The sequence below is a fragment of the Dipodomys spectabilis genome, unplaced genomic scaffold (genome assembly GCF_019054845.1).
Source record: "Dipodomys spectabilis isolate Male_0828 unplaced genomic scaffold, ASM1905484v1 ptg000212l, whole genome shotgun sequence".
In the NCBI taxonomy this organism is placed as follows: Eukaryota; Metazoa; Chordata; class Mammalia; order Rodentia; family Heteromyidae; genus Dipodomys; species Dipodomys spectabilis.
This window is the reverse complement of record NW_024870889.1, coordinates 559,367-577,531: the sequence shown is the minus strand read 5'-3', so window position 1 is coordinate 577,531 and position 18,165 is coordinate 559,367. Positions and strand designations below refer to the sequence as shown.

The window sequence follows — 18,165 nt, the reverse complement described above, 5'->3', positions numbered from 1 at the left end:
ATGGGATCTGTATAATGGTAAGTGGCAGTTGTTGATATATGTACTGAAAAGGTGTCAAAGAGTGGTCAAGTGTCTCAGCAGATTCGTGTAACTCTGTGAAACAGTATTTTCCAAGTGAGTTAACAAATGGTGTAATATCAGAGCCAAAGTCACTGAATGTGCAAGGCAGACGGGAAATGAGAATTTAAAACAATATAATTATATTGTTATTATTAAGGTGCAACTAAGCTTTGTGGGTATTTATTTATTTATTTTGGGTGCAGTTACTGAGGCTTGAGCTCAGGGCCTGGACACTGTCCCTGAGCTTTTTTGCTCAAGGATAGTGCTTTACTATTTGAGTTACAGCTCTTTTTGGGTTTTTTTTTTTTTTTTCAGTCCTGCTTTTTTGGCAGTTTATTGGAGATATGAGTCTCGGGGACTTCCCTGGCTGGCTTTGGACTACAATCCTCAGATCTCAGCCTCCTGAGTAGTTAGGATGACAGGCGTGAGCCCCCAGTGCCCAGCTGCCACTAGATTTTAAAGGGATAAAATATGCAGATAGCTTATTGATACGCTTTCACACTTCACACTGTAGGTTCCTATAAGAAGCTACTCCAAAATTTTGGTGCACTATCACAGAAAATGTCCACCACTCTCTGGAATGGCCATTGAAATACTCTTCTCTTTTCCAACCATGTCTTCCTACATGCAAGCACAGCAACAACGATCAGAGTGTGAATGACCAGAGTGTGAATGCAGAAACACACCGAGGGGCCCAGGCATCACCTAGTAAGTGAGGCATTACAGAGATTTGTGATATAATAAAACAATGTATGCTCACTAAACTTAACTTTGTTTTGGAAAATACCTCTCTTTTCAAAACAATGCTAACTTCTGTCAAGATGTAATAAGTTTATTAATGAGTTAATAAATACATGTTAGAATTTTTCCTCTGGTTAATTTTGAATAAGTCAATGCTAATAGCCAAGAGTCACGTAAACAGAAACTGTTGGGGTCCTAGTTACTTTTAGGAGTGTAAGGGGTCTGGAGATTAACCTTCCCACGCTGGCCTCACCCCACAGAATGTCTGGGAGCACTTGGGCTCCTGCTGTCTTCAGCACATTGTGTTTTTGCTCTGGCCCACAGTTCTCGCTGCTGCTCACTAATTGTCAATGTGCAGTATGGGTTTATTTTTTGAAGGCCTTTTCTTACTTCTTAGGTTAGCTAAGACACATTGCTCTAAGCACTTAGCACTTCCAATTGTTTTGCACAGCTAGTGATCTGCTCAGGGTCTTCTCCGGGAGGGGGCAGGCTGTGAGGTCAGGGGATACGTGATTGTTTCCTAGCTCACTTTGTGTCCAACGGTAGCCTCAGATACAGATGGTACACAGACAGTGCTCTCTCAGTTTCATAGCCCCTTTGTGGGAAGGGGTGCTTTCCTCATTTGCCATGCTGAATGTTGAGGAAAGCGGAGCACAAGCTGGGAGCTGGAGTGGTACAAAGCACCCGTTTTAGAGACCCGAGAACAAGCATCTGATTCTAAACACTGTACACCCAGTTAGAATTACAGGGACCTTACCATCCTAATACCCTGTTTATGAACAGGGTTCATTTTCTGAGTTTCTTCCTTGTTTGCCTTTGATCCTCTTTCATTCCATAACCCTGCTCATATTCCGAAGGACCAAGGTGCCTTAAATGTGTTCATGGTTGCTTGCCCATTGGGATGGCCTCTGGCAATCTCACTGTCTCAGTACTACAGAGAACTAAGAAGCCTATAGTCATCTCGAAGAGCCACCCAGCACCCCATTGAGAGCCCCCTCACAGATGGCTGCTACCTTTAGGACCATTTCCCTCTGGACCCTTGAAACAGCAGCATGGAGTAGGTACTATAGGACCCATCTGAGAGGAAAAGGATTCTGAGAGCTGAACAGCCCATCCAGGCTCCTGGGCAGACCAGAGCCAATGGCAAGAAGAAAAACTTGAATATTGGGAGAATCAAGTGAGTCTTAAAGACTCTGAAAATATCATGTGCCTTTTAAATATAGCCCTACTGATACTCAGAATAAAGATGATGTTTCATCAAAACATGAAAATAAATCTACTATGACTAAGAAAGGACATAATAAAACCATTTTTCCCCACAAAAATGCTTCTATAAGGCAAGCAAATCTCAATGATTTGGAAGTGAGCTTGAATTCCTCCAGCGCTCTGGGCAGTTAAGGGGTTACTGCGTGGCTTCTGTTCACAGGTTGGTCATTATACTCTCACAAGCCTTTTGGTTACTTTAAATATCTTATTTGGCTATTGAAAATATGCTACTTAAAAAAATCTATAACAATGAAAGTGAGTACAGTATAAAAAACTCATATTAGGCCCTATCAGTTTTGTTTTTTTTTAAAGAAAGTCAATTTTGATCAGTACATTTTCTAAAATCTTACTTTTCTGCTGTACTATTCGGGCTGTACTACAGGGGAATAAAAATAGGTGGAAGTGAAGGAATGTGCTTTATATCTTATGAGCTCTAATTTCTTTTAAAAATTTAATTGTTATTTATAAAGATGATGTATCAACGTTACAATTACATAAGTCAAGAGTACATTTCTGGGGGGGAGGTGGGAGGGGAGGGATGGTAAGGGGAAACAAAGGAGGAGGCAACAATACTTGATAAGAAATGTACTCATTACCTTGCTCTTGTAATTGTAACCCCTCTGTATGGTATTTTCACAATAAAAAACTTATTAATAAAAAAAATGAACTCCAGGAAATGAAAAAAAAAGAGTACATTTCTTTTTGGACAATGTCATTCCTCCTCTCACTCTCTTCTAGCTTTTCCCTTCCTTCCATCCCTCCCCACAAGTTAAATAGTTCATTTTCAACAGTGTCCAGTGGGACACTTAACAGTGTAAATATTACCATGAATACCCCATATTTACATAGGTAACTTCAAGAACCACTCCAATTCCATTTTTTTTTTTTTTGTCAAGTTGGGTCAATTCTCAGTTGTTTAAAGGGAAAGCCTCAGTGATACTCAGGAGCAAAAGTAACAGACACACGTGTGCAGAATCTGCAGGGGAGAGGAGAGCTGAGGGCCTCAGAGACAACAGAAAGATGGTGAGGCTAAGAATGTATCACTGCTTCCAAACTTCAGCACTGTTGGCCTTCTGCTGAAGGCTGAAGGCAAGGCAGTCACTTGTCCGGGAGAAATGCAATGCGCAACAAGTTACCTCTGAAATAGGACGTGGGTCCTCATTTCTAGCTTTGTAAATGTCCCCAGTTGCACTGGTAAGGAAGGGCAGCATTTTTACAGGGCATGGCGCTGAGAAAGCCCCAAGGAACTGGATTTGTTGCATTCATGGGGGCTGAACTTGGGGCTGACCAAGTGAGATGTAAGAAGAAAACAGAAAGTCTGCTTGTATTTCTTCTTCTTCTTCCAAGAGTAAGAAACTAAGATGCTAGTATGTGTGCACGTCGCCTCACATGAAGAGGTGTGCTGGAGGCTGATCAGTGGGGCCTGGGAGCTGACACTTCCACGGGAGGAAGGTGATCCCCGGGAGTTTCTGAGGGTGTTGGGATCTCTGTAAAGACCCACCTTTCTTCTTGGGATAGGGTCTGGCTACTTTATTAATACAAACCTTCATTTCCTTCTCCCCCAAATCCTGCTTTAGGTATTCTAATGGGCATCCAGTTTAGGGAACCAAAGTTTTGGTTTAAATTAACTGCTTTCTAACTCTTACTCCCTCTGTATTCTGCTTACAATGGTGTCTTTTAATTTTAAGCTTGAACAATTAATTCTTTTGACTTAGGTATTTTGGCTACTTGTCCCCTTCTATACTAGCTTATCACTAGCTAAGAAACCTACAAAGCCAGACTGGCTGAAACCCTAGTTTCCCAATAGTGAAGAATGTTCAAGGGAGATATGTAACAGGTGTGTACCAGCTGCTTTGGTTGAAGAGCACTGACTTCTGACTTGGGCACATGCCCTAATGATAAGGTAAGAGCTAGTATCCCTGCCCCTGACTTTGTTTTGTGCCATTCCCTCCTACTGTCCTGTAATCCAGGAAGGAGGGGGTCGCCTGCAAAGTGCCAATAGGTGACCAATCCTGAGACAACTGAGTGTGGCCAGTCCAGTTAAACTGGACTGTTTAACTATGCCCACCTCTCTCTTCGTCCCCATTTCTCCCTCCAATGTAAACCTGAAGTAAATGTCTCTGGGGAAGACTGAAATGCTTCCTTCCTGTGGCTGACCTGTAATAAACTTCCTTTCTCTGCCCTTCATTAATACCTGTCTTCTGTATTAGACATGCTGGGGCGAGTGGCTGGACCTGATCTATGAAATCCAGGAATTTGGGCCTAGGGTCTAAAATCTGTACCACTAAAACTAAACACTTACCACCAAGAAGATGGGCGTGGTGGTGCTCACTCTAGCATTTAGGAGGCAGAGGCAGGGAGGCAGTGAATTTGAGGCCAGCTGTGCTATATAGTGAGACTCTATTTCAAAACCCAAACTAAAAAAAATGAACCAACAAAACTCAAAATCAGACACCACTGGTACACCCTCACCTGTGCCAGCAGAGGCCAGAGGTACCCAGGATCACACTGTGCCAGCACTGTAGTGTGGGTACATGTTATCAACCTGGCCTGGGAGCTACACCTGCACCCTGGCAGAAAACCTCATGACACCAGACAAAAGTGCATCACAACACAGGTAAAAACCAACACAGTGTCCATCAGTGGTGGACACACTAGACACACTGTGGTTCACTGTACTCCCGAGTTGCAGAAGCTCGTGAGTCTTAAAAAATAACCACTAAATTTCACATTTGTTTTATATGTTTCTTTATTTAAGTTTTGTTTTAAATAAAAAGGCAAAGGAGCCAGGTGCCTGTGGCTCACATCTGTAATCACAGTTACTCAGGAGGCTGAGATCTTAGGATTGAGGTTTGAAGCCAGCCTGGGCAGAAAAGTCCCCATGAGATTCTTATTTCCAATTAACCACTCAAAAAACCAGAAGTGGCACTGTGGCTCATGTAGTAGAGCACTCTTGAGCACAAAGAGGCTCAGGGACAGTGCCCAGGCCCTGAATTTAAGCCCCCCCCCCCCACCAAAAAAGGCAAAAGAATACATGTATATGGCAAAAAAAAATACAATACATAATAACATGCAGTAATACCTGAGTCTCCTTCCACAATATCTTCTGGGCTCCTTCCCTTCTTCTAAAAGTCTACTAGTCTGGACACCAGGATGCTTCAAGCAAGACATGTCAGTGGTTTTCAACTAAACTGTCTAAACTATCCCACATCTCTAGTGGTATTCAGCTAAACTCTAAACTGTTCCAGACCTAGCTGAGACTGAAAAACACCTAGCCACAAAATCCCAACACACTCCCCAGTGCTCTCTACAGCTGTGCTTCCTGTGGAGGACTCTAAGCCCTGACTTCCTTCCTCTCTCTCTCTTTTTTTTTTTTTTTGGTCGGTTGTGGGGCTTGAACTCTGGGCCTGAGCGCTGTCCCTCAGCTCTTCAGCTTAAGCCTAGCGCTCTACCACTTGAGCTACAGTGCCACTTCCGGTTTTCTGGTGGTTTATTGGAGATAAGAGTTTCACAGACTTTCCTGCCCGGGCTGGCTTTGAACTGCAATCCTCAGATCTCAGCCTCCTGAGTAGTAGGATTACAGGCGTGAGCCACTGGCGTCCGGCTCCTTCCTCTCTTGAGACATTCTCCAATCAAGACAAGGAAAGACCCTCTTTCTCAACCTTTTGTCTCCTAAAACACAGAAGCTATGGTCTGAAACATACACAATCAAAACTGCAATATGGCTTGAATTGCTCGAAAGCACCTGCATGAGAAATGGAGGTGTGAGGACCGCAGTCTTTAAGACCCAGCTCACATCTTCAGGAGCTCAGGCCAGTGGTAAACGAGTGCCGCTTACCATGCAAAGGCAGTTTTCCATCCCTGGCAAAGTAAAATCAAGCAAACAAAAACAAAAAGAAGGTGATCTAACACATAAATACTGGGCACTGTGCTAGCACTGATAATAGGGTCAAATTAAAACAAAATATTTAATCTGAAAAATAGGTGAGAGGTGAGAGGTGCTGTAATGGAGACACCTGGTAGCCCTCGGGCACCCAGTGAACAGGGAATCAATTCTGCTGTCAGGGAGGCAGAGGTAGCTGCTGGGGTACTGAAGGCCAGGCTAGGTGAGACTATCTGAGGGCCACTGCCCAGAGTGGGGCTTGAGTTACAGGATAAATCAGATGGGGTACATCCTCTGGAAGATCACTGTTCCTCAACAAGATGCCAACTGCCTTGAAGAATGACAGTGGTATATTTTGCACATACTAAGTTATCCATACTAGTATTTAATGATAAATCTTCATAGCCTTTTGTCTTAGGTTTGTGTGTGTGTGTGTGTTTAATTGGAGAGTCTTATGGGTTTTCCTTCCTGAGCTGGCTTTGAATTTCCATCCTCAGATCTCAGCCTCCAGAGTAGCTAGGATTATAGGTGTGAGCCTCCAATGCCTGTCACCCCTGAGCTTTTTTGCTAAGGCTAGCACTCCACCACTTGAGCCAGAGCTCCACTTTTAGCTTTTTGGAGCCAGAGATAAAGAGAGATTACTGGAGATAAAGAGTCTTAGGATTTTCCTGCTCAGACTGGCGTTGAACCACAATTCTCAGATCTTAGTCTCTGAGTAGCTAGAAATCCAGGTGTGAACCAGTGGTACTGGCCTTGGACTTGCCATTTTATCCTCAGCATCTACAATGACCTTTACATGGTAGATGTTGAGTATTTGTGGCTAGAGCAGACTAGTGTGAAGACTGAGAGCGTGGTCCATGTGGAGAATGTCTGTCAGCAAGCATTAAGCCTTGAGTTCAATCCTAATACTAAAAACGAAGAAAAAAAAAGCCACATGGATCAGAGTACAGCGTATCTATGAGACTGTTAAGGTAAGACCCAGAGCTTCAGAGACACTACCTGCACCAGAGGCACATGCTTCCATTCCTTCTCTGTGGCCAGGATCAGGGCCCTGAGAACCAGTACCACACTTTGTAAGTGGACGCACAATGCAATGTGATGGGGGGTGGGGAGGTGGGGGGAGAGATCTCTTCAGAAGATGATGGAATCTAAGAGGCAAGAAGCAGGAAGGCCTACTATGGAAAAGAAGTGCCAAACTGTAGCTCATGACCAGCCATGCCTGGACTCTGCTCCCTGGAAGAGGGGAGGGCTTTGCTGACCTAGCAGGCTGCCATCTGGGATAATGATGACCTTTTTTTCTTCTTTTTATTTGGTGGTGCCAGGAATGGAGCTCAAGGCTAAGCAAGCGCTTTGCCACTGGACAATACCCTCAGCTATGACAATGACCTCTCAGTCTATGGTTCCAAACTGACCCACAGAAGCATGGCAAACATAGCTGATATAAATGAAGTAACATGCTTATCTTCTGTACATATGGGATCTAATCTGCCCACACTATTCTTTTTCTTCTTTCTGGTTCTGGGGTTTGAACTTAGGGCCTGGGAGCTATTCCTGAGCCTCTCTGTGTTCAAGGCTAGTGCTCTACCACTTAGGCCACACCACCACTTCCAGCTTTTTCTGAGTAGTTTATTGGAAATAACAGTCTCATGGACTTTTCCACCCGGGCTGGGTTTGAACCACGATCCTCAGATCTCAGCCTTCTGACTAGCTAGGATTACAGGTGTGGGCACCGGTGCCCTCCTTCTCACACTGTTCTTAACTTCTAAAATTTATAACAATCTTTCTTGGTCTCAAAGTACAAGTATCTTCTTCCATCCATTCTAGTCTATTTTCCATCTTAATAGTCCTAAAATCAAGTTGCATCTTTCATTAAAAAAATGGTTCGAGGGGCTGGGAAGGTAGCTCAGTGCTTGTCTTGCATGCAGGAGGCCCTGGGTTCGATTCCTCAGCACCACATAAGCAAAAAGAAAAAAGCCGGAAGTGGCATTGTGGCTCAAGTGGTAGAGCGCTAGCCTTGAGCTGAAGAGTTGAGGGACAGTGCCCAGGTTGAGTTCAGGCCCCACAACTGACCAAAAAAAAAAAAAAAAAGATATGCATAAAAATGGTTTGACATACAATTAATAATATGTTAGACTAGCTGGTATTGATATTTAGCTATGTGTAGTTACATTTTGATATGTGTAGCTTCAGTACCCTTATAGGCTCCTTCTTTGGTTTCTAAAAGTAGACAATGTCCCTGCCTCCTTCCACATTGACTGTCTAAGTTAGTAAGGGGCTGAGTAATCACTTGGTAATAGGAAGCAAGCAAGGCTTTGAAAACAATGTCTTTATCCCAGGGAGGGTTCACTCATCCACCTGCAGCTATGTCTTGTTTAGTGGCGTTCCGTGAGAAACCACAGCGAGGTCTGGATACTGACACTGTCCTTCCTCCACACCTTGTGGGCGGAATCTGGGCTAAATGAAAGTGCTGCTTGCTAAACTGGTCTGGGTACACGCTTGGTCATGAAGCCTACCGTGCCACTCCTTTCTTAAACCCACAGATAGACATTTTGCAGCTCAACATCCACTAGGCTGCTGCTTTCCTACTTCTCATTGTGCTGGTGGCTGTTTCTGTACTGTGTCCTCTTTCTGCAGAGAGTTGCTCACTCTCTTGGGGCTCTCACACAAGCCTGGGTCATGCCAGCCTCAAGCCCAGGAGCCCGCCTTAGGGTTCATGGATTCTGTAGACTACTGTTGCTCCTAGATGAAGAAGGGTGATACTACTCTTTCCACACACTTTGCCTCCCACCATCATCTTTCTCATGAAATGATAGTGCAATTTAGTAAGGCAGGCAATTTCATTTGAAAAAGCAGTGGCTTAAGCCAAGTTCTACTTCATTCATGTGCACATCCCTGAGCAAGAGAGGGTGAGGAAGGCAGGGCAGGGCAGGGCAGGGCAGGGCAGGGCAGGGGGAGAGAGGAAAGCCAGGCTAGGAAGAGACTGGTTCCACACAAACGTCTTATTTCAGCTAAGTACATTTTTCATGGAAGATTTGAAGTTACACAGAAGAAGCAAGCCAATCTCTAGTCTCCATTCTGACGTAGAGGAGCCCGGAGGCCATGCAGTTATGCAAGCCTTAGGCTGCTGAGGCTATAAAACTTCTGTGGAGATGTGTAATTAGGATGGTACCCTCGCCGCCTGGTAGAGGTAGCACAGAAGAGGAATTTAATACATTTGCCCAATGGGCAATTTGGCTTTTTTTTTTTTTTTCTGTTGGTTGCGGGGCTTGGGGCTTGAACTCTGGGCCTGGGCGCTGTCCCATCCCTGAGCTCTTCAGCTCAAGGCGAGCACTGGACTTTCCTGCCCAGGCTGGCTGGCTTTGAACTGCCATCCTCAGATCTCAGTAGCTAGGATTACAGGTGTGAGCCACCGGCCCTGCTATTTTTTTTTTTTAACTAGGAAAAGATTAAGAGAGCCAATAAACTCCTAGCAAGAAAAACAGAAACCCAACACAGCATTATTTGTTGGTGCAGACCATCTTCCCTATTTCAGGACCAAGCTCTAGAGTGTCTAGAGAATAGACACTATAATTAAAGCTAATCAGCAAGGGTTCAACACCTGTGGTGGAGCCTGTGTCACTTTACCTTCCTCTCATTCATATTAAACAACAGTACCGCACCTGGTAGCCCACAGTTCTGCTCACTTACCGAAAGAATAAGGGAAGACATGACAGCAGCCTTTATTATGTTTGACTCAGAAGACTACCCAAGGAAGATTCTAGAATTTTCAATACACTGACCAGCATATGAAATAGTGTGGGGTTGTTGAAAGGCTACACTGAAAATATTTTTGTTGTTGTTGTTGTTTTAAAGTTCCTATTCTGTTTTTCACTTCCTTTCTCTACACCTCTTTCTGGACAAAAACTCGTTGCTGGGAACATGGGCTGTTCCCCTTGATGTCTACTTTTCTGATGCAACAGGAGGGGCAGGGAGCCCTGCTATGTAATGCAGGGCCGGGGCACTGCAGGCCGTTTCTGTCCTAGAAGAAGCAGGCTTTCCTGCTGTGCTGGGCAGAACCATGGACAGAAGTTTTTGGGGTGGGGGGGATGGGCAGAGCTACGACCTCAGCAGCTGGGAAAGAGCTGCAGTGTGGGTCTCTGAGGTGGAGCAGCAGGCCTGGCAGGCTCTGTGTGCTTTTCTCAAGCTTGCCTGCATGGCCCTGGTGACACCGGCCTCCTGGGCCCCACTCAGCCTCTCCCTGCCCCAGCAGCTGCGCACAGCCTGACCACACGAACTCCTCTCCCACTCGCCAGGATGGGGCAGTCCACTGTCTTTGCCCTCTGCTGCCTTTGCTGCCGAACACTGAGGGCTTTTCTGCAGAGAGGGCACCCCATTCATTGTGGTACCTCTCCCCTAACTGCCTTCTTCGGGGATGACAGAGGCTCACACGTGGATCTAACACTCAGGGTGCCACCATTGGGGAACCTCAAATCTAAGTTCTGAATTCAACACTTCTGTAGTGAAACAACACGTTCATGGCATCTCAAGGCACAGTGGGTTATTCACTCCTGACTCTATCCTTCATTTAGAAAATACTTGCTATGTGTTGGGAAGGTGGCTTAGTGGTAGAGTGCTTGCTCAACATACATTAAGCCCTGGGTTCGATTCCTTAGTACCACATGAACAGAAAAAGCTGGAAGTGGTGCTATTGCTCAAGTGGTAGAGTATAGCCTTGAGGAAAAGAAGCTCAGGGACAGTGCTTATGCCCTGAATTCAGGCCCCAGGACTGACAAAAAAGAAAAAAGAAAAAAAAAAAATACTTGCTAAGCCTCTAGGACATAAGGAGTAGCACAAAAGCATGAAGACTTTGGGCAGAACTGAGCATGGTAGTGTGGGCCTGTAATTCCAGCACTCAGGAATAGGAGGCAAAAGACCAAAAGTTCCATTCTAGCCTGGGCTGCGTGGTGGGATTCTGTCTCAAAAAACTTAAAAGACAAGGATACCTGGGTTAGAATCCTAGCATCCCTCGACAACCTTAGTGACCTTGGGCAAAACAGTTTGATATCGCTGGGTTTGTTTCCTCAACTGGAAAGCAGGAGTACTCTACTCCTGGGGTTGCAGTGACATGCTTAGCACAGCCTCCAGTAAACAGGCGGTTTTGTCTTTGTTAAGCATATGCCAAGTGACTTAATAGTTTCTACCACTCAATCCTGTGATTTTCCAATCCTTTGGGTCTGCAAACAAAGCAACTTTTTTTTTTTTTTACCCCTGCAGGCATTTCCTAGCAGGCCTCTGACATATTGCACTAAATCTGTACCTAGGGAGAGGCAGAATCACAACTGGATAGTGTCTGGTTCTGCATAACACAATTATGTGCCTGTCCTGCCAGAGCCTTGTTGTGCTTGTTCTCAGAACAGGGTAGCACAACAGTTGGCTTAAAGAGGATGAATAAACCCAAACCCAATTATTACAATGTGCCAATAGGTCACAGAGAGTCAATCTCTTGTGTGAACATCTAGTGTTATCAGTAAGTGACACAACCAGATTTGGACGGAAAAAATCTTTAAAGTCTAATAGGTTTATAAAGGATTATGGTAGAGTGTGTTAATTATTTTTTTTTCTTTTCTTCTTTTTTTGAGGAGGTTATAGAAACTCATATGGGTAAGAAGAGAAATAAAAATTAAAAAGTAGAAACCCCTCCTCCAAAAAAAATTATACAGTAGTAGGCAGGACAGGGCTGTTGGTGCCAAGTGTGACCAGAGTGACCTGATCTTAGTCTCTACATCCTGGCCTCCTGGGCCTCTGAGGCTGTGGAGGAGCATCTCTTTCAGGAACTCGGTTTTAGCAGGAAATTTCAGACCAGGGAAAGAAAACACAACAGGGCTCTAAACAGGAGGGCTCTAAACAGACCGCGTAAATCCAGGTGAATAACTTACCAGGTGGGTATTGCACATAAAAACCCAAGGGCATATATCTACAAGCAAAAATCTCTCCCAGTGTATAGCTGACCACTATCTTTAAGCTGAACTACCTGTTAGAGTATATTAGACTGTGCCAGAAAACCACACAGACATCCAGATACAAAGAACAAAGGAAAGGCTTACTGCTGGTAAAGGGACCGACAAGACCCCTTCCACATGAGAGAAGTGAGAAGAAGTGCCGGCTATTGTCTAAGGTGACCTATATACCCTACTGAGGCTAAGAGGGGCTAGAAGGGGCTAGAAGGGGCTCAGGGGTGAAGACCTTGGTGCGGATGTGAGGACCAGGGGCTTCATCATAGTGGACTAGGATTTATGGCTGTTGCCCAAGTAGTAGATAAGGGGCCCTGCAGCTGCCCAGACCTGAAGGTCACTCTAAGAGGCTCCTGCTACCCCAGAGGAGCGCCATCTCAAGGTAAAGGAGGGTTGGAGGCTGATTATTTACTGTCTTTGCTACATGGGGCTCGTGTTGCCTAGGAAAGTAACATGCTAAGGTATGGGAAAGGGCAGGAGCGTGCCAAGCTATGGGAGCTAAGGGAGCTCAATGGGCTAACACTACTACTTAGCATTTTATTGCTAACATACTGAGCAAACCTATTTCTGAAGAATTTTGTCTTTAGAAATACATGCTCACAATTAAAAAAAAAAACAACACAATCCAAATGGAAAGGACCACGCTGAGACCAGCGCTGTTGGGTGTGTGATGCCACCTGCCCAGGAGTCCCCAAAGCAGATGTTCAGAAGCAGTCCTGTGGGACTGGAGCTTCACGCACCCTGAAGTTCTCACCTCCTCACTCCCCAGGGCCAAGGCCTCCCGGATGCCAATGAATGGGTCAACATCATCTTTAACTGAAGTGTCACTGTACACTGTGCTATGAACATTAGTAAAGTCAGTCATCTAATGGTATTGTCTAATGTATTGAGGCTGGGACATCATCCAGTCCCACCCCGTCCTGAGCTTCCAGGAAGGACAGTGAACTCTGTGAAGGGCTTGCACCATTAAGGCCTCGGGGCTACTAGGCTGGAGAGGAGAGGCAGAGGAGAGGTTAGGCATCTGGTGGGGCCCTGGGAAGGTGGAGCATAGCACTAGTGAGGTCCACAGGCCCCCATGGAACATGGGTGCAGGTGAGCAACAGGATGAGGACTGGACAAGGTTATTCCAGAGCCCTTTTCAGGGCCACTTGGCCAGCGTGACCATGTGAGCGAGGAAAGCTTTTGCTTCTGGGACTGGAAATCATTACTGCCAACCCTTCCTCCCACAGGGGGCAAGCTAGCCTCAGGAAAAAGAACATCTGTGTATAGGCAGCACCAACAAGCATGCAAAGAAACCCAAGAGCAATCAACACAGATGAACCCTGCATCTGCGTGGCCCCTGGCCTGGGGCTTGCCCATTCTAGAACAGGGTGTCAAATGCAGCTTTTTCTTTTGACAGCTGCCTGGGTAAGGAGACAAAAAATGAGGCCAGGGCCCTGAATGTAGGGAGGGTCTGGTAAGACCTCTGTACCATTTACGATGTATTTACCTGAGGGAATAAGTGCTGGAGATGTAAGTATTAAATAGAGATAAATACGCAACACTTTGATCAAGAAAACTTTTATGCTACTCTTGCAACTTTCCCACAGTGGAAATTGTTTTCAAAATGTTAAAAAAAAAAAATGCTCCCCCAAAGGAATGCTTCTTGAATTTTATCATCTTTTAAAAAAGATTTTATCATCTTTTTTTATTGTAAAGATACTGTAGAGGGAGGTTACAGTTACCCAAGTAAGGACTCCAGCGTTGTTATCCCCTCCTCTGATTTTCCCTACCATCCCTTCCCTCTCCACCTCCCCAAATTTTATCATCTTTATGTTAATTGAAATACTCTGATTTTGCCGGGCGCCTGTGGCTCATGCCTGTCATCCTAGCTACTCAGGAGGCTGAGATCTGAGGATTGCGGTTCAAAGCCAGCCCGGGCAGGAAAGTCTGTGAAACTCTTATCTCTAATAAACCACCAGAAAACCGGAAATGGCACTATAGCTCAATGGTAGAGTGCTAGTCTTGAGCTGAAGAGCTGAGGGACAGTGCCCAGGCCCAGAGTTCAAGCCCCACGACCGACCAAAAAAAAAGAAATACTCTGATTTTTTTCCCTTTGACCCATTAAGTGTTTTGTTTTTTTTTTTGGGTTGGTTGTGGGGCTTGAACTCTGGGCCTGGGCGCTTTCCCTGCGCTCTTCAGCTCAAGGTTAGTGCTCTACCACTTGAACCACAGCACCACTTCTGGTTTTCTAGTGGTTTATTGGAGTAAAGAGTCTCATGGACTTTCCTGCCCTGGCTGGCTGTGAACCATGATCCTCAGATCTCAGCCTCCTGAGTAGCTAGGATGACAGGCGTGAGCCCCTGGCGCCTGGCTTGACTCATTAAGTCTTACTGTACCCTTTCACTTCTCTTTTTTTTTACTAGGCTAGCTAGAAGTTTATTTATCTTTTCCTTCTTGGCCTCACTCCCTACCCAACCCTGCTTCTTGGATTTCATATTCATTCATTCATTTTCAGTTTCCTAAGACATTCATGTCAGTGTCTATCTTTAAAGAATACAATAATGGCCGGGTGCTGGTGGCTCACGCCTGTAATCGTAGCTGCTCAGGAAGCTGAGATCTGAGGATCACGGTTCAAAGCCAGCCCAGGCAGGAAAGTCCGTGAGACTCTTATCTCCAATAAACCACTAGAAAACCAGAAGTGGCATTGTGGCTCAAGCAGTAGAGCGCTCGCCTTGAACTGAAGAGCTGAGGGATAGTGCCCAGGCCCAGAGTTCAAGCCCCACAACTGACAAAAAAAAAAAAGAATACAATAATTCTTTGATTGTTTTGGTACCGGTTCTATTTTTGAGTTGAAGTAGTCTGATCTTTACTGACGATTCACATATTAACTCTGTAAGCCATCTCCTTCTTTATAGTGGTTCATCCACTTGGAAGCAGTATTTGAGAGCACAGCCTTAAGTCAGATGCCTGGGCCCAACTCTCAGTTCTCTACTCCTCCTCCACAGGGGCCCACAGGAGTAAGTGTGAGATCAATGGAAAGTACTTAGAAAGGGGCTTGCCACATATCCACGACTGTTAGCTGTTACTCGCGAATGGTGACTAGAGCTACTTCAGATACCCCTAGGAAGAACAGGACAGAAAGGGGGGTGCTAAGGACCCAGAAGCTCCAGCTAGAGAGCGAGCCACGGCCTGCCCAGGGGTGGCTGGCGGTGCCTGCTTCCACCTTCTACTTACTGCCACTGCTACTGTATTAGGATGAGGGAGTACAGCTTTGGTCTCTTTCAATTTTCCAGAAACCACAGTGGTTTTTCTGTAAACTATTATATATTAAATTTAAAAACTTACACCTGTGAGCCCTTGTTTTACAGCCATCAAACCGCAAGTCTCTACTAGCTCACAGCAATAACGGAATTCACCACGTGACCTGTCAGGGTACCCCCCCCATGCCCTTGGAAGAAGTGATTTTGTCTGATGGCCCCCATACCCCTTGTTTTATGTGCTCAACATTAATTAGTTGGACCACAACATTTTATTACAGTCTGCTATCCCTTTAGCATGATGGAAACAATTCTACCTCATTTAACACTTTTGTCTTGAATTTAATATTAATGTATTGACCCCTGCTTTTCTTTCATCTGCCTAACCTATAGTTAGTCTCTATTTCTTCTTAATATACCTTTTAGGTTATCCATCTCATTTTAGGATTTAAAGCTGAAGTTAGAAGAGTAATGTTTATTTGTTTAAATATAAAGGTAAATGTAATTTTTTAAATGACAGAAGTAATTAAGATCTGCTAGCCTAAAAAAATGTATGCAACACACCAGACATCAGAAACTGAGATGTCATATTTATCTCAACAGCAATATGAAGAACTAGCTACAGACCCCTGGAAGGAGGTATACATTTCTAAAACAATGAATGCTTTGCTTATCATAATCACTGAGATGAGCTGTAGCTATGAATTTGGTCTAGAGGTTGTCAGAAGAGGAGTGAGTGGAAGGAGGAAGGGGAGGTGGGGCTGGGTCAGGCTCCGGAGCTACCTGGCCCTGGTGGACTCTCCCCTACTTCCTCTTGACAATGCCAGCCAGGGTCAGAGGCCTTCCAGCCCATGCACTCAGTCTACAGCTTGGGACAGAACCCTGGGCAGGACAGCCTTAGTTATGAGAGCATTTTAACTCCAGGGAAGTCTTAAGTTTTTACAGATTTATTATTGCTTGCAAATTTTCTTAAATAATTTTTAAAACATAACATCCCATTTTATTCTCCTATTTTGTCTAACAGTTCCTATTATTTTCATTTTAAATTCTTTGTAAAGAACAATGATAGCTCATCATCTTTTTTATTTTTTTATTTTTATTTTTGCCAGTCATGGTGCCTGAACTCTGGGCCTGGGCACTATCCCTCAGCTCTTCAGCTCAAGGCTAGCGCTCTACCATTTGAGCCACAGTGCCTCTTTGGCTTTTTCTGCTTATGTGGTGCTGAGGAATGGAACCCAGGGCCTCCTGCATGCAAGGCAAGCGCTCTACCACTGAGCCACCTTCCCAGCCCCCCATCACTGTTTTCTATATGCTAGGCATACTGGAACTTTTCCAAGTGCTGTCCTCCCAGCACACTGAGGGGTTATGGTCTCCTCCCTAACACAAATGAGAACCGGGGTTGAAGAGGGTGAGGTAGCATGGCCAGTGCCTGAACACAAGCAGGGTGGCTTCAGAGCCTTTCAGTGACAGTGGGAACAAAAGTCACTTGAGCAAACTGCTGCTGGCTCTGCATGGTGTGGGAGCTGGGCAAGAGCTGGGCAGGAGCTGGGCAGGAGCTGGGCAGGAGCCCTTCCCCATCGCTCCCGTCCCTCACCGTCTCCAGGGTGCTGGTCAAGAAAATAGCTATGTCTGTTCCTTGAGGGTCCTCAGAGCTGGGACAAAATATTCCCTCTAAGACGTTTAACTTACTTAGTGAACACTTCAGCTGCATTCCTCATAGACCCTGGACATGAGGCAGGAAGTGGAAAGAACTAGCCAGCCAATATTTGGGGTCTTGCCTTTCCTCTAAGTCTACCCTGGTGATTCCTCACCAACCAAACACCAGAATCACCAACTTTCCCTCTTAATTCTCTAGAACACTTGGTCAACTGTAAAATGTGTCCCCAGATGAGTCACTGTGGAATCTAGACCATGTCCATCCCTAGGTGCCGCTTACTTGCCCGTGCTCCACTGATGGACGCTCCACCTCACGCTTCCCTGAGCCTGCCATACACCATGATTCTCTCTTCTTAGATGGTCCTGGCAGAACAGTTGTATTCCCCCTATGGAGTCCAATCCCCTAGATCTAGGCAGTTAGGTGATCAGCAGGACTGGAATCAGAACCCTCAAGTCCCTAAAGACACAGGCAGCATCTCTCTCATTACTGTGAATGCACGGAACACACTCCTACAAGCAAGACTCTTCTCCAGTCCTGCCAGGCCTTGGAGCCACTTAGGGTCACATGTCCACAAGGTTCCAGATGTCACAGACAATGTGCAAGGTTCAAGGACTTGTTTTTGTAGCTTTTGGCAAGATCACCTCAGGACAGGACAACAGTGATGTTACAGGACAGATTCTTATTTCCCAGCATGTAGTACACACTTCTCCAATCATATACCTTCCTTTTTTCCCTCTTTTTTTTTTTTTTTGTGCTAGTCCTGGGGCTTGAACTCAGGGCCTGGGTGCTGTAACTGAGCTTTTTAGCTCACAGTCAGCACACTACTATCTGAGTCATAATTCTACCTCTGGCTTTTTTTGGTGGTTACTTGGCAATAAGAGTCTCATGGACTTTCCTGCCCAGGCTGGCTTCGAATTGTGATCCTCAGATATCAGCCTCCTAAGCAATTAAGATTATAAGCATGAGCTACAAACACCCAGCCCCACACCTTTCTTTAGCTCCTTTGCTCAAGGCTAGCATTCTAACACTTGAGCCACTTGCTTGGGCTGGCTTCGAACTTCAGTCCTCCCGACTTCCCCCACGCCTGCCCCATTTCCCCAACTCCATGCCGTGTCTTGCTACTGAACTCAGAGACCACCCGATGCTAACACTGACTGCTTACTCTGAGGTAATCTCTTCCCCACAGTACTGTGGAAGCAGCAGGGAAAGGAGAAGTTTAACCAAGTATAACTCAATATATCAGACAGAGACGTACTTTACTTGAAAATAATATAGGCTGTTTTTCCTTTTTTTTTTTTTTTTGGGTGGGGAGGGAAGGACAATCTTGTT

The 18,165-nt window shown here is 45.2% G+C and overlaps 1 protein-coding gene across 11 annotated transcripts in view; it reads right to left on the bottom strand.

Moving 5' to 3' along the window:
- Positions 1-18,165, bottom strand: part of Ppp2r5c (protein phosphatase 2 regulatory subunit B'gamma) — a 143,647-nt gene that overhangs the window by 62,375 nt on the left and 63,107 nt on the right. The window lies entirely within an intron of this gene.